General features: G+C 39.5%; 1 long non-coding RNA gene across 1 annotated transcript; it reads right to left on the bottom strand.

Moving 5' to 3' along the window:
* Positions 1-1,277: 1,277 nt before the first annotated feature.
* Positions 1,278-3,354, bottom strand: LOC107786073 (uncharacterized). Its single transcript, XR_012695138.1, has 3 exons — positions 2,470-3,354; positions 1,692-2,363; positions 1,278-1,619 (listed from the first exon to the last, which is right to left on the bottom strand). It is a non-coding gene; the product is annotated as an uncharacterized LOC107786073 (long non-coding RNA).
* Between the last annotated feature and the right edge of the window lie 11,720 nt (positions 3,355-15,074).

Genomic DNA, 15,074 nt, shown 5'->3' with positions numbered 1-15,074 from the left:
CAGTTGATTATCCTTCCCAATTTCTAGGTGGTGCACTCATCTTGATCTTATCCTAAGGTGTTAGCCTCTTCAAGGATAATCTGGCTCTGATACCAATTGATGTTTTAACTTCAATACCACACAAAGGGGGGGGGTGATTTGTGTGGTGTCCAATTTTTCGCATGTACAGATTATAGAAGGACCTTGTTCTTCTATATGTTCCTTATACTACTATTGCGGAATAATAAATGCAGAAATTAAAGAACACGAGGAATTTACGTGGAAAACACATGGCTCAAAAGGTAAAAAAAACCACGACCTACTTCCGAGTAGGATTTTTCCAAAACTCTTCACTAAATCATTTAGCCAAAAACTGCATTTACAAAATACTTTTGTAAACCTAGGATTAACTCTAATCCCGTTGTGGCACACAGCCTCTAACTGTTGCGACAACTTCAAGTTAACTATAACTTGAATACTTTGAGTACCTATTGCAACTGCCTCTAGATAAAGCTGAAAGGTACAATATGAAAACACCTAATACAATTGAACTAGAATAAAAGACAGACACTTGGAACTAGTTCTTCTATCTGGTTCAAGTAGCTTCAGGTTCGCACACTTGAATCACACACGAATTGCTTGCAAAATGCCTTGCTATTTTGCTCTCAATTCACATTTAACTTCTGCTTTTGTGCGTTACCTGCATAATGAGAACATCCTACGATTTATAGTGTTAGTAGAGTAGAAAATCACTAGAGTTCTAATGCTACTCTTCCTTGGTGGAAGAGTTCTAGTTAATCTCAACTCCTAACTCCTTCCTTATCTTGGATAATGTTCTCGCTGGGTAAGGAGTACTTCTCCTTATCATTTATACAATCATTTCGATCAGGAGATATCTATTATTATGCCAGATTTCGTTTATCTCCTGCATGTGCATCTCACATGCTTTGAATCTTCCCGTGTCTATGTCTACCAGTGATGGAGCTGGTTCATGCCTGAGCTTCCTTTGTCAATATTCAAAATTAACCTTCACTTGGGCCAACACCAAATGAAAAGGGAACTGGATCAATATGAAGATATTGCCATGGATGTGGGTATGCTGCAAGTGAATAATGAACAAACTCAGAAACCATCATCTGTGCCGTAGGGCATGGAGTCTGAAATGAATACTCTGGACCCAAGGGTCGACACAGAACTACTTGGTTAGCGTACTGACTGCTTGGGACGCTATCGCTCATCTCATCCTACCATGGAGGTGTACCCCTAAACATGTTAGCTGGCATGTCATGTAGAAGATGACCTATAGTATCCGACCGTGCTTGCTCGTTCCATGACTGGTCATATGAAGGGACATCTGAAAGAGCGCCATGTGAACCAGGAGCGTCACTAGCAAACCCCTATCTACGTGGGCATCTCCTGCCCACCGTGTCCACCTGCTCTGCCACCTCTACGCCTCAGTACATTATGTGACTCCGCATATGTATCACCACGTGGATACTCTGTCTCTATGTTACCCCTACTTTGTTCACCTGCAGCCTTAAATGAATCCAAAGTCAACTGAGACAACTCAAGTTCAAGCTCACGAACATCTTATCCTGGACACTCAACGTTCTCCTGTGTACGCGATGTCGGGCACGAGCCTACGTATCAATACTCAGTTAAAACATAAACAATTAACATGTGAATTTCGATAAAAATATAATAAAACATACCAGAACTTCACTTTTTCCGGCAAAAGTCTGATATCCCTGTATGAACTGGTGATCAAGATGCCCGACAAGGTGACGCGTAATAACATTATACCATTGTGTATATGATGTGTCATCCTCATTCCCTCTTCGGATCTCTAATGTCTCAATGTAACTTCTTCGGTTATGCCATAGTAGTACCTCAGTGGAGTAGAATTGTTGCCAGTCAAAATTAGGTGGGCTCCTGCGGTCCATCTGAAGGTGTATGTGATCCCATTGTATAGGCCTAGGGAGAACTGGACTAAACCAAACTGACGCATCACCATGTCCGGATAGTGCCATTCAACTGCATCCCAGCAAATAAGAGGTACAACAGCACGCCACAAATCTTCACCAATTAGGCAATACTCTGGTAAGTTAGCCATAATCTCAGTAGTATATGGCATCCATGAGAACTGTATCAAAATGTAATAATAAATAATAAATAATAAATAATACATAATTAATCCACATAGCAAATAAAAATAAAATAAACCAAACGTCTTTAGTATCTGTTGCGCCACTAGTGCATCCAACTGATCACGACATAAATATAGTAGATGTGCTGCTACTGTATCACGGCACAATGGGGTCTTTCGTCTACGAGCTAGCGGCGGAGGCGTGTGAATATGGATAGTCGACTCACTCAACTGCGGCCTGAAGAGCAAAATTCTCTCGTATATTCATACCTTCATGCCATAATTAAAACTAAAAATATATATTTAAAACAATGACCGATAAATAAATAATTTAATATCATTACCTGAAGCAAAGGCAGAAATCCGCCGATGGTGCTAGTCCTGCACTGTGAAGCACGACAAAGAAATTTATACAGTATAGCTAGTGTGGCTGCTCCCCAAGCGTATCACCCAACATTGTCCAGGTCTTGACGAAACGGTAGATAAATCAACAAACTTTGTTACCAGATGTATCAACCGCAAGCATGCCTCCAATGATCCACATCATGTATAAACGAACCAGCTGCTAGACTTCATACTCAGTGGTATCATCGGTAATCAGATTCAGTAACTTTATATGTCCAATCAATGATGACATTCTAATCCTGCCCCCTGAAATTCAGTATCATCCGGTGCCCAACCGAGAAGTGTCATCATCGAGGGAGGCCATTCTTCAGCGTCCCTAGTTTCATCCAACCCCGTCACAGGATCTCCGTCAATAGGTAATCCGTACAATACAATAATATCATGCAGCGTAATCGTAGCCTCACCGGTCCTAAGATGAAATGTATGTGTCTGTGGACTCCATCTCTCCACCAACAGTGTTATCATATCATGATTAAGTGTTGTGTATCCAGCAACCACAACACCATAAAATCCTGCCTGCAGCAAGTACTGACATACCCGTGCATGTAACGGCTGTCTCTCTCTGTGTTTCCAAAACTCACCATCTTATCGTCGACACATCAATTCCTCACACGTAGCACTATCCCCTATCTTCTGACTGGAAGATAACTTTATTTCTTTGACATGGGCAGCCATATTTTCTTTTGCATTGTATAACGAAAATGTTAAATTGTTAGGAGGAAGAAAGAAAAATTTTGCATTGCAAATTTATAACTAATCCTTCATTCTGATTGGTTGAAGAGGTAGGCTATTTCTCCTATAAGAGGAGAGTTTCGGCTTCTTCATTTCACGACACAGAAAGAGAAGCAACATAATAGTTGCAGAGAGTATTTCTCAGGCATTATGAGAAATAGACTGTGTAGAGAAAAATAGAGAGTGAGCGATATTGTAGTGAGGTGGAATATCAAAAGAGGGTTATTTCTTTTGAGTGTTGTAGTGGTCTTTGGAGTATTTTACTCGGACCTACAAAGCGTAAAATTCTTTGCTATAATAATATTAGTTGCTCGTTTCGGGGTCATAGTTTTTTTTCTTATTCAAAAGAGTTTTCCATGTAAAAATCTTGGTGTCGTTGTCACTCTTTTATTCTTGTTAATTACCGTATCTTGATGCTATATTATTATTCTGCTTTTAATACCGTAAATATTATTTCGATGGGGTTTAATATCAGACTACGGTGGTCAGCTTGCCTCACAAGCATACGGGAGTCAAAAGGGCCCGGGTGCGTAGGGGCTTCCATATAGCCTGAAAAGACAAGGCAGTTGATGGTAATAAATATCAGTAAAAATGCATATATGTCATATCATTTATAACATTGAATAAAGTACCAATTAAAAGCATAAAAATTCACCCACCCTACCCTGCATATTCGCACGAATCTTGACTACTTTTCAAAACGTTATTCATTTATCTAATATGTTACTTTATCATGACGCACAATTTTCACCCACCCTACCCTGCATATTCGCACGAATCTTGACTACTTTTCAAAACGTTATTCATTTATCTAATATGTTACTTTATCATGACGCACAATTTGAGTTTCTTTTCACATAATGGGACGTAGTATGACACTATAAATACTACGAGAACTACATCCTTCAAGTTGTTTGCACATATCTATCTGATTTTCTTTGGTTTACATTTAGAATAATGCCTAAGAAGCTAACTTTCAATGGTTTGTTCAAGAGGAGAAAAAAAGAAGTTAGTTCACGAATCCCCCATGGTAAGAGCGAAATATTAAATAGAATTGAATCATATTTTGAAAAAAATATGTTAGGTTGTTATACCGATCTTTAGGGTAAGAAGTGCTATGGTATTCTTCACCCCTTATAAAATCAACCTATTTCTATCTATATAGATCTTGAAATAGAAGGACATATTATTGAAGGTACCACACACTCAACAAAGCATGAATGAGTTCGAGTTTGGGTGAAAAACCTCAGTGAGTTGAGTTATATTCGAAGAGATATGACTATGAGATGTTATGCCGCTGGCACAACCTCATTATACCACAAGCAGTTTCAGCAACTTTCCAAGAATGCAAGTTCAGAGACGAAGCACTAGTTATCCAGCACTTGATGAAAGAAATCTTGGAGATGAAAAAAATACTAGACACCTTTCATGGTTTGAATGAACTAAACATGGTAGAGGGGAGTGAAGAAGATCATTAGGCGGTATTAGAAAACACAAAATTGCATCGCGATCAAACATATCTAAGTATACCCAACAATTGAAGAATGGATAGGACTTCCAAAATATTTACCACAAACATTGAACTATGGAGTGCCAAATTATTGTCGAAATCATGTCTATGGTGATTTTAGCTTTACCCAAGAAGTTCAAGACCTACGTGATAATTGGGGTCTAGAATTCGAGGAAGAAGTCGAGGACGAAGAGGACGATGAAGAAGCTGTTGGCGAAGAAGAATACATAGTTGTACCTGACAGTGATGAAGATTAAAAAGTCCCCATCTTATTCCTTCACATCAATTGTTACCTACCTTAGCGTTTATGTATGTTATATTTTGTATTATTAAGGTTTTAGTCAATTATCATATTAGAGTTAATGTAACAAACAATATTAAAAAAATTAAAAAATATATGAAATGCCGATGGAATTGTCAATAGGTAGCTTATGAGTTGAATAACTTAATTAGCTCATTCTTGGTCTTACTAACATAACCAATAATATTGTGTCACTGTGTAGTTTTGGGGATAAATTTTAATATAATTATTATTCACTTCTAAAATTTAGTATTTCAAAATTTACTAAAAGCAATATTCTTTCCGCTAATATAATTTTTTATATACCTCAAGAAATAAAATACCATATAATCTACGTAAACCATGTGTACAAATTATTGAATAAATTAGGCATTTTAATATTACCACTCAACTACTACTAAATGGTCAATGTTTTTCACAACAAAGAAAGGAATTTAAAGTGATGTTTTTACTAATATTCAAACTTGGACATAATCAAAATTCATATAGGATGAAGTTGGTATGGAGTAAGATATTTATGTTGAGAAATCATTTTCATTTCTCTGCATTATTTTTTAGTATTTTACTTTGGTATAATTAAACAATAAGCGACATATCGTAATGATACGAGTATGTTGATAACTGTCACGATCCGAAATTCTCACCTTTGACACAATGATGGCGTCTAACATTTCACTTGCTAGACAAGCCAACGCTAGAATAATATTATCCATTTTAAAATAATTTTTAAATTTATTAATAACAAAGAATTAAATACGGAAGTAAAATCTGAAATATAGTGAATAATTCATAAAATAACGGTGTCTAAATACTATCCCAGAATTGGTATCACTGGTGCACGAGCTTCTAGAATAACACAAATAAAGGTCTAAAAAAATAGAACTATCTAAAACAAATACACAGCTAAAGTAAGTAGATGGGGACTTCAGAACAGCGGACGTCGTGCAGTTATACCTCAAGTCTCCTCTGGGTAGCTGAAATCCGAGCAAGTCTATGGTAAGCCACTGGGACCAACTCCGAAATATGCACAAGAAGTGCAGAATGTAGTATATGTACAACCGACCCCATGTACTGGTAAGTGTCGAGCCTAACCTCAATGAAGTAGTGACGAGGCTAAGGCAGGTCACTTACATTAACATGTACGCAATAAAAGTAATAACCACAATAGTAGAAATAAATCAGGTAACTCATTTTAATAGTTAAAACCAACTCAACAGTCATATCCAATTATTATTTCAATCAATTTCTGTTGCAGCGTGCAACCCGCTCCCACAATATATTCATATTCAATTCTGTTACGGCGTATAACCCGCTCCTCCAATATATAATTATTTTAATAAGTCTGTTGCGGTGTGCAACCCGATCCCCCAATATATATATTCAATTCATTTCCATTGCGGCGTGCAACCCGCTCCTCTATTATATTCATTTACCAATTCTTATAAAAGAAATTTGCCCAATAAATGCAACAATTAATATAAAATTATAAGACAACAATCCTACAATAATTATAATTTATTTATGAAACAGACAACGACAAGTAGCAATTTATTTCAGAAATCAGAGAGAAAATATGTAATTTTGATATTTAATATGCTAAATGTCAAGTAACAATTAAGACACACAATCAAATAAGCATGTAACAATTATTGCAGGAATTCAAGAATTAATATTTGACAAAAATAGGAGAGGAGAAATTATTATAACAACTAATTTGTGTCTTAGAACAATTTATGATTTTCAAATAATTATGCAAATAATTAATTTGACGATGTATAGACACTCGTCAACTCACCTATACATCGTTGACATGCATTTCACATAACAAATAATTTAAGGGTTTTATTCCCTCAAGTCAAGGTTAACCGCAACACTTACCTCGCTTTGCAATTTCAATCAATTACTCGACCACAACTTTTCCTTTTGAATTTATCTCCAAAAATGTCAAATCTATTCACAAATAATTCCATATACTCAATACGAATCATAGAAATTAATTCCATATAAATTTACTAATTTTTCGGATAAAATCCGAAATTCACTTTAAAAATTGACAGTGGGGCCCACGTCTCAAATTTCGAAAAAACTTACGTAATCCGAATACCCATTCCGAGACAAGTCCAACCATATAAAAATTATCAAATTCTGATGTCAAATGGACATTCAAATCTTAAATTTTTATTTTTGGATGATTTTGTAAAAATCTGCTTTTTCTCAAAAATTTTACGGATTCATGATATAAATGAGTATGGAATCATGAAATATAATCAATATTGGATAAGGAACACTTATCCCAATGTTTTCCCGTAAAAATCGCCTAAATATCGCCTTACCCGAGCTCAAAAATGAAAAATGATTGAAAATGGGACGAATCCCATTTTCCAGAACTTAAGTTCTGTTTTGCCCAGATTTTTTACTCATCGCGATCACGTAAAATCGTTCGTGATCGTGTAGAACACTTTTGCCCAGGTCCATTTTTACTCTACGCGATCGCGTAAATCGCCATGCGATCGCAGAGTGCATTTTCTCAACCTTACGCGATCGCGCACAGGCTTATGTGATCGCGTAGCACAAATTCGGTGCTTCAGCTTCTGCCTCATTTCTTCTTCGTGATCGCAACTTGGCCTTTGTGTTCGCAGTGCACTGGAAGCTAACCTTACGCGTTCACATGCCTATCTTCGCGAACGTGAAGGGTAATTCACGGCTCACAATTTCGTCTTCGCGATCGCAAGAATGGCTTTGCGATCGCGAAGCACAATGAACCAGATGACAGCAGAAGCTCAAAAATCAGATTTTCTAAGTTTAAAAGCATCCCGTAGCCTATCTGAAACTCACCCTTCGCCCTCGGGGCTCCAAACCAAACATGCACCAAAGTCTTAAAACATCATATGAACTTGCTCGCACGATCAAATCGCCAAAATAACACCTAGAACTACGAATCAGACACCAAATCAAAGAAAATTTTTAAGAAAACTTTAAAACTTATATTTTCACAACCGGACATCTGAATCACATCAAATCAACTCCGTTTCTCACCAAATTTGACAGACAAGTCATAAGTATTATAGTGGACCTTTATCGGGCTCCGAAACTAAAATACGGACCCAGTGTCAATAAATCAAACATCAGTAAATTCTTAAGAATAATTAAGCTTTCAAACTTTTAATTTTTTATTAAAATTCCATATCTCGAGCTAGAGATCTCGGAATTCAATTCCGGGCATACACCCAAGTCCCAAATCACGATACGGACCTACCGAAACTGTCAAAACACTTATCCGAGTTCGTTTTCTTAAAATGTTGACCAAAGTCAACTTAGTTGAGTTTTAAAGCTCTATTTCAAATTTTAATCTATTTTTCACACAAAAACTTTTCGGAAAATTTTACGGACTGCACACGCAAGTCGAGAAATGATAAAAAGTGCTTTTCGAGATCTTAGAATACAAAATTAATTATCAAATTTAAAGATGACCTTTTGGGTCATCACATTCTCCACCTCTAAAACAAACGTTTGTCCTCGAACGCAGTTAGAAAAAGTATCTAAGCTGGTAAAAAGGTGTGGATATTTACTCTGCATGTCCGACGCGGACTCCCAGGTAGATGCCTTTACTGGCTAACCTCTCCATTGCTCCCGAACCGAAAGATAACTCTTAGATCTCAACTGCCGGACCTGCTGGGCTAGAATAGCTACCGGCTCCTCCTCATAAGTCAAATCTTTGTCCAATTGGAATGAGCTGAAATCTAACACGTGATCATCATGATATTTCCGGAGCATAGACACATAGAACACTGGATGAACCGCTGATAAACTAGGTGGTAATGCAAGCCTGTAGGCTACCTCACCCACCCTTCTAAGAATTTCAAAGGGTCCGATATACCTAGGGCTCAACTTGTCCTTATTTCCGAACCTCATTACACCTTTCATAAGTGAAACCCGGAGCAATATTCTTTCTCTAACCATGAATGCAATATCACGAACTTTATGGTCGGCATAACTCTTTTGCCTAGACTGAGCTGTGCGAAGTCGATCCTGAATAACCTTGACCTTATCCAAGGCATCCTATACCAAATCGGTACCGAACAACCGAACCTCTCCCGGTTCAAACCAGCCAACTCGAGAATGACATCACCTTCCGTATAGTGCCTCATATGGAGCCATCTGAATGCTCGACTGGTATCTATTATTATAAGCAAACTCCGCAAGTGGCAAAAACTGATCCCAAGAACCTCCAAAGTCTATAACACAAGCGCGAAGCATATCTTCCAATATTTGAATTGTGCGCTCTGACTGTCCGTCTGTCTGTGGATGAAATGTTGTACTTAACTCAACCCGCGTGCCTAATTCACGATGTACAACCCTTCAGAAGTGTAAGGTAAATTGCGTACCTCGATCTGAAATAATAGACACGGGCACACCGTGTAGGCGGACAATCTCATGAATGTAAATTTCAGTTAACCGCTCTGAAGAATAGGTAATTTCCACTGAAATGAAATGTGCTGACTTGGTCAACCTGTCCACAATGACCCAAACTGCGTCAAATTTTCTTTGAGTCCGTGGGAGTTCAAAAACAAAATCCATAGTGATACGCTCCCACTTCCATTCAGGAATTTCTAACTTCTGAAGCAAACCACCAGGCCTCTGATGCTCGTATTTAACTTGCTGACAATTCGGACACCGAGCTACATATGCAACTATATCTTTTTTCATTCTCCTACACTAATAATGTTGCTGCAAATCTTGATACATTTTGGTGGTACGTGGATGAATAGAATACCTGGAACTGTGTGCCTCTTCAAGAATTAATTCACGAAGCCCGTCAACATTAGGCACACAAAAACGACCCTGCATTCGCAGAACTCCATCTTCCCCCACAGCAACCTATTTGGCATCACTGTGCCGTACCGTGTCCTTAAGGACAAGTAAATGAGGGTCATCATATTGCCTCTCTTTGATGCGCTCATATAAAGAAGACCGAGCGACTGTGCAAGCTAGAACCCAACTGGGTTCTGAAATATCTAACCTCACGAACTGATTAGCCAAAGTCTGAACATCTGCAGCTAATGGTCTCTCACGAACCAGAATATACGCAAGACTGCCCATACTCACGACCTTTCTATTCAAAGCATCGGCCACCACATTGGCCTTTCCGGGGTGATACAAAATGGTGATATCATAGTCCTTTAACAATTCCAGCCATCTTTTCTGTCTCAAATTAAGATCTTTTTGTTTGAACAGATATTGAAGGCTACAATGATCAGTTAATACCTCACACGAGACACCGTAGAGGTAATGCCTCGAAATCTTTAGCACATGAACAATGGCTACCAATTCTAAGTCATGAACACGATAATTCTTCTCGTGAAATTTTAAATGCCACGACGCATATACAATCACCCTGATATCTTGCATTAATACTGCACCAAGCCCAATGTGAGATGCGTCACAATATACCGTATATGATCCTGAACCTGTGGGTAATACCAACACTGGCACCGTAGTCAAAGCGGTCTTGAGCTTCTGGAAGCTCAACTCACACTCGTCTGACCATCTGAATGGGACACCTTTCTGGGTTATTCTGGTCAATGGGCTTGCTATAGATGAAAACCCTTCCACGAACCGACGATAGTAACCTGCCAAACCCAGGAAACTCCAGGTCTTTGTAACTGAAGTAGGTCTAGGCCAATTCTGAACAACCTCAATCTTCTTAGGATCCACCTTTATGCCTTCTGCCGATACAACATGCCCCCAAAAAGGCAACTGAGTCTAACCAAAACTCACATTTTGAAAAGTTGGCATATAACTGATTATTCTTCAAAGTCTGAAGCACACTCCGAAGATGTTGTTCATGCTCATCTCGACTGCTGGAGTAAATCAAGATATCATCAATGAATACAACCACAAAAGAATCCAAATAGGGCTTGAACACCCGATTCATCAAATCCATAAATGTTGCTGGGGCATTTGTCAACCCAAATGACATCACTAGGAATTCATAATGCCCATACCGAGTCCGAAAAGCTATTTTAGGGACATCAGATGCCCTAATATTCAACTGATGGTAACCAGACCTCAAATTTATCTTCAAAAATACCTTGGCATCCTGAAGCTGATCAAAGAAGTCATCAATTATTGGCGGCAGATATTTGTTCTTAATAGTAGCTTTGTTTAACTACCGATAATCTATACACATTCGCATTGAACTATCTTTCTTCTTTACAAATAGTACCGTTGCGCCTTAGGGCGAGACACTGGGTCTAATGAATCCCTGATCAAGCAAGTCTTGTAACTGTTCCTTCAATTCTTTCAACTCCGATGGGGACATACGGTATGGTGGGATAGAAATGGGCTGAGTGCCCTGAGCTAAATCAATACAGAAGTCAATATCTCGGTCGGGTGGCATCCCTAGCAAATTTGCAGGAATTACTTCTGGAAATTCAAGAACAACTGGTACTGAGTCCATAGGAGGAACATCCGAGGAACATCCGCACTGGGCTCGCGAATATAAGCCAAATAGGCTAGATACCCTTTCTCTACCATACGCCGAGCTTTCATATAAGAAATAAACTTGCTCGCAGAATGACTAGGAGTTTCTTTCCACTCTAACCGAGGTAATCCCAGCATAGCTAGGGTCATTGTCTTGGCATGACAATCCAATATAGCATGATAAGGTGACAGCCAATACATACCTAAGATGATATCAAACTGCCTTGGTTTCTACAGTTAGAGAGCGAGTCCGTCGATTTATTGAGGGACTCAACTATGGTATTAGATTCAGCATGGCTCGAGAGTTTGACAGATACCCTATATCAGCATGTGGTAGATATTGCACAGAGGTTGGAGGGTATGGGGGGACATGAGAGAGTGGACAGGGAGGGCCAAAGGCATCTAGGTACTAGAGGATTTAGTGGTGTCCACACTGCAGCTACAACCTGTCATGGTAGAGGCTATGTGAGCCATCCAATTCGCTTAGCACTTCCAGCTTCTAGTGGTGCTCCGGTTATTCCGAGGTCTCAGGTTGCACACTTTGCTAAGCCATTTTCTAGTGCACCTCCTACACGGGGTGCATTCAGCGGTCAATCCAACCGGCTAGGCCCAAGCCAGTCCTACCTGCCACGCCTACCGTGAGATTTCTTTGAGTGTGGTGATACCCTTCATATGGTTTGAGACTGCCCCAGACTCAGGAAGGCTGCACCTTCATAGAATACTCAGCGATGTTGATGCAAGACGATAAGGTGATTGCCTATATGTCTCAGCAGTTGAAGACCCATGAGAAGAATTATCCAGTCCACCGCCAGGAATTGGCATCTATTGGTCATGACTTGAAGATTTGGCGACACTATTGTACGGTGTCCCTTGTGAGGTTTTTACCGACCACTAGAGCCTTCAGCATCTCCTCGAATAGAAAGATCTTAACTTGCGGCAGCAGAGGTGGTTAGAGTTGCTTGAGGACTATAATATCACTAATTTATATCATCCTGGGAAGGCCAATATGGTGGTCGATGCCTTGAGTCGAAAGGCAGAGAGTTTGGGCAGTTTAGCATATCTACCGGCACCGGAGAAGCCATTAGCATTGGATGTTCAGGCCTTAGACAACCAGTTTGTTAGATTAGATGTTTCGGGGCCCAGTCGAGTTCTTTCTTGAGTGGTTTCTCAGTATTATCTATAAGACCGCATTAGAAAATATTAGCATGACAACCCCCATTTGCTTGTACTTAAGGACACGGTTCAGTATGACGATGCCAAGGAGGTTACTATCTGAGATGACGGTCTGTTGCGAAAGTAGGGCCGATTATGTGTCCCCAATGTGGATGGGTTGCGTGAGTTGATTCTTGAGGAGGCCCACAGTTCGCGGTACTCCATTCATCCGGGTGCCGCTAAGGTGTATCAGGATTTGAAGCTGAACTGTTAGTAAAGGAGGATGAAGAAAGTCATAGTGGAGTATGTAGCTCGGTGCCTAAATTGTCAGCAGGTGAAGTATGAGCATCAGCGGTCAGGCAGTTTACTTCAGAGACTTAAGATTCCCGAGCGGAAATGGTAGTCTGTTACCATGGATTTTGTTTTTGGGCTCCCACAGACTCAGAAGAAATTTGACGCGATATGGGTGATTATGGACAGGTTGACCAAGTTAGCTCATTTCATTCCGGTAGTGACTACGTATTCTTTAGAGCAGCTGGCTCAGATCTATATCCGCAAGATTATCCGACTTTATGGCATGCTGGTATCCATCATTTCTGACCAGGGCACGCAGTTCACATCGCGATGCTGGAGAGCTGTACAATGTGAGCTAGGCACATAGGTTTAATTGAGTACAACATTTCACCACCAGATGGACGTACAATGTTAAAGATTTCGGGGGTTCTTGGGATCAGTTCTTGCCGATTGCGGAATTTTCCTACAACAATATCTACCAATCGAGTATCTAGATAGCTCCTTATGAGGCCCTATATGGGAATTTCATTCTCTAGTTGGTTGGTTTGAGCCGGGAGAGGCTAAGTTATTAGGCATAGATTTAGTTTGAGATTCCTTGGAAAAGGTCAAGTTGATCCAGGATCTCCTTCTTACAACCCAATCTAGACGCAAGAGTTATGCAGATCGGATGGTTCGCGATGTTGCATTCATGGTTGGAGAGCGAGTCTTGCTCCGAGTTTCACCCATGAAGGGTGTGATGAGGTTCGGGAAGAAGGGAAAGATGAGCCCTACGTATATCATACCTTTTGACATCCTTGAGAGGAGTGGTGATGTGGCCTACAAGCTTGCATTGCCACATAGTTTATCTGTGGTGGTGTTCCATGTTTCTATACTCCGAAAGTATTATGGTGGTTTGTATTATGTTTTAGACATTTGCACAGTCCACTTGGGCAAGGATTTGACGTATATTAAGGAGTCGATGGCTATCTTGGACATGCAGGTCCGGAAGTTGAGACCAAAGAACATTACATCAGTGAAGGTTCAATGGAGGGGTCATTTGGTCGAGGAGGAGACCGATCACGGCATGTGGAGTCGTTATACTCATTTATTCATCACTTCAGGTATTTTCTTATGTACGTTCGAGGATGAACGTTTGTTTTAAGAGGGGGAGAATGTAGCGACCGACCAGTTATTTTGCGTAATTGCACTATGTTACCCCTTTTTATGCTTCACACATGTATGTTTATGATTTTATGACTTACGGGGTCAATTAGCTTCATTTTGGAAAGTTTTCGAGTTGATTTAGACCCTTTGAGTTTTGACATAGAAGCTTAAAGAATAAATGTTGACAAAACTTTAACTTTTGTGAAAACGACCCCGAAACGGTATTTTGATGGCTTCGATAACTTAGTATCCTGATTTTGCACTTGGGCATATTCCTGAAATTGATTTCGGATGTCCGTATGTTGATTTGCCGAAATTTAGCAATTTGAAGTTAAAAAGTTTGATCGTAGGTTGACTTTTAGTTATTTAGCTCAAAATTTAATTTTGGGACTTGGAATAGGTCTGTTATGCTATTTAGAACTTTTATGCAAAATTTGGCATCATTTAGAGTTGATTTGATAGGATTTGGACGTTTAGTTGTAATTTAGAGATTCTTGAACTTTCCTTTGAAATTCATATGTTTTAGTGTTCGATTCATAGTTTTAGATATTATTTTTGTATTTTTGATCATGCAAGCGAGTTCTTATTATGTTTTTAGAGTTGTGTGCATGTTTGGTTTGGAGCTCCGAGGGCTCTGATGAGTTTTGAACTGAAAAATGAAAATCTGGTATCTCGTGCTTCTAGTGTCGCATTTGCGAACACCAGAGTCGCATTTGCGAATACCAGAGTCGCATTTGCGACCTTAGCAGGGAACCATAGGAATCACAATTGCGATGTCTGGGTCGCATTTGCGATAATGCTTGGGACTGGGCTAGGTTTGCATTTGCGACGAAATTGTTACTTTTGCGAGGGGGACAGGGTTCACAATTGCGATTGCAAACCCATCTTCGCATTTGCGAGTTGTTCCTAACTCTGTCAATGCCACAATT

Source organism: Nicotiana tabacum, chromosome 9 (assembly GCF_000715075.1).
Source record: "Nicotiana tabacum cultivar K326 chromosome 9, ASM71507v2, whole genome shotgun sequence".
Classification (NCBI taxonomy): Eukaryota; Viridiplantae; Streptophyta; class Magnoliopsida; order Solanales; family Solanaceae; genus Nicotiana; species Nicotiana tabacum.
The sequence above is the reverse complement of the archived record's forward strand: the minus strand, read 5'-3'. Positions and strand labels throughout refer to the sequence as shown.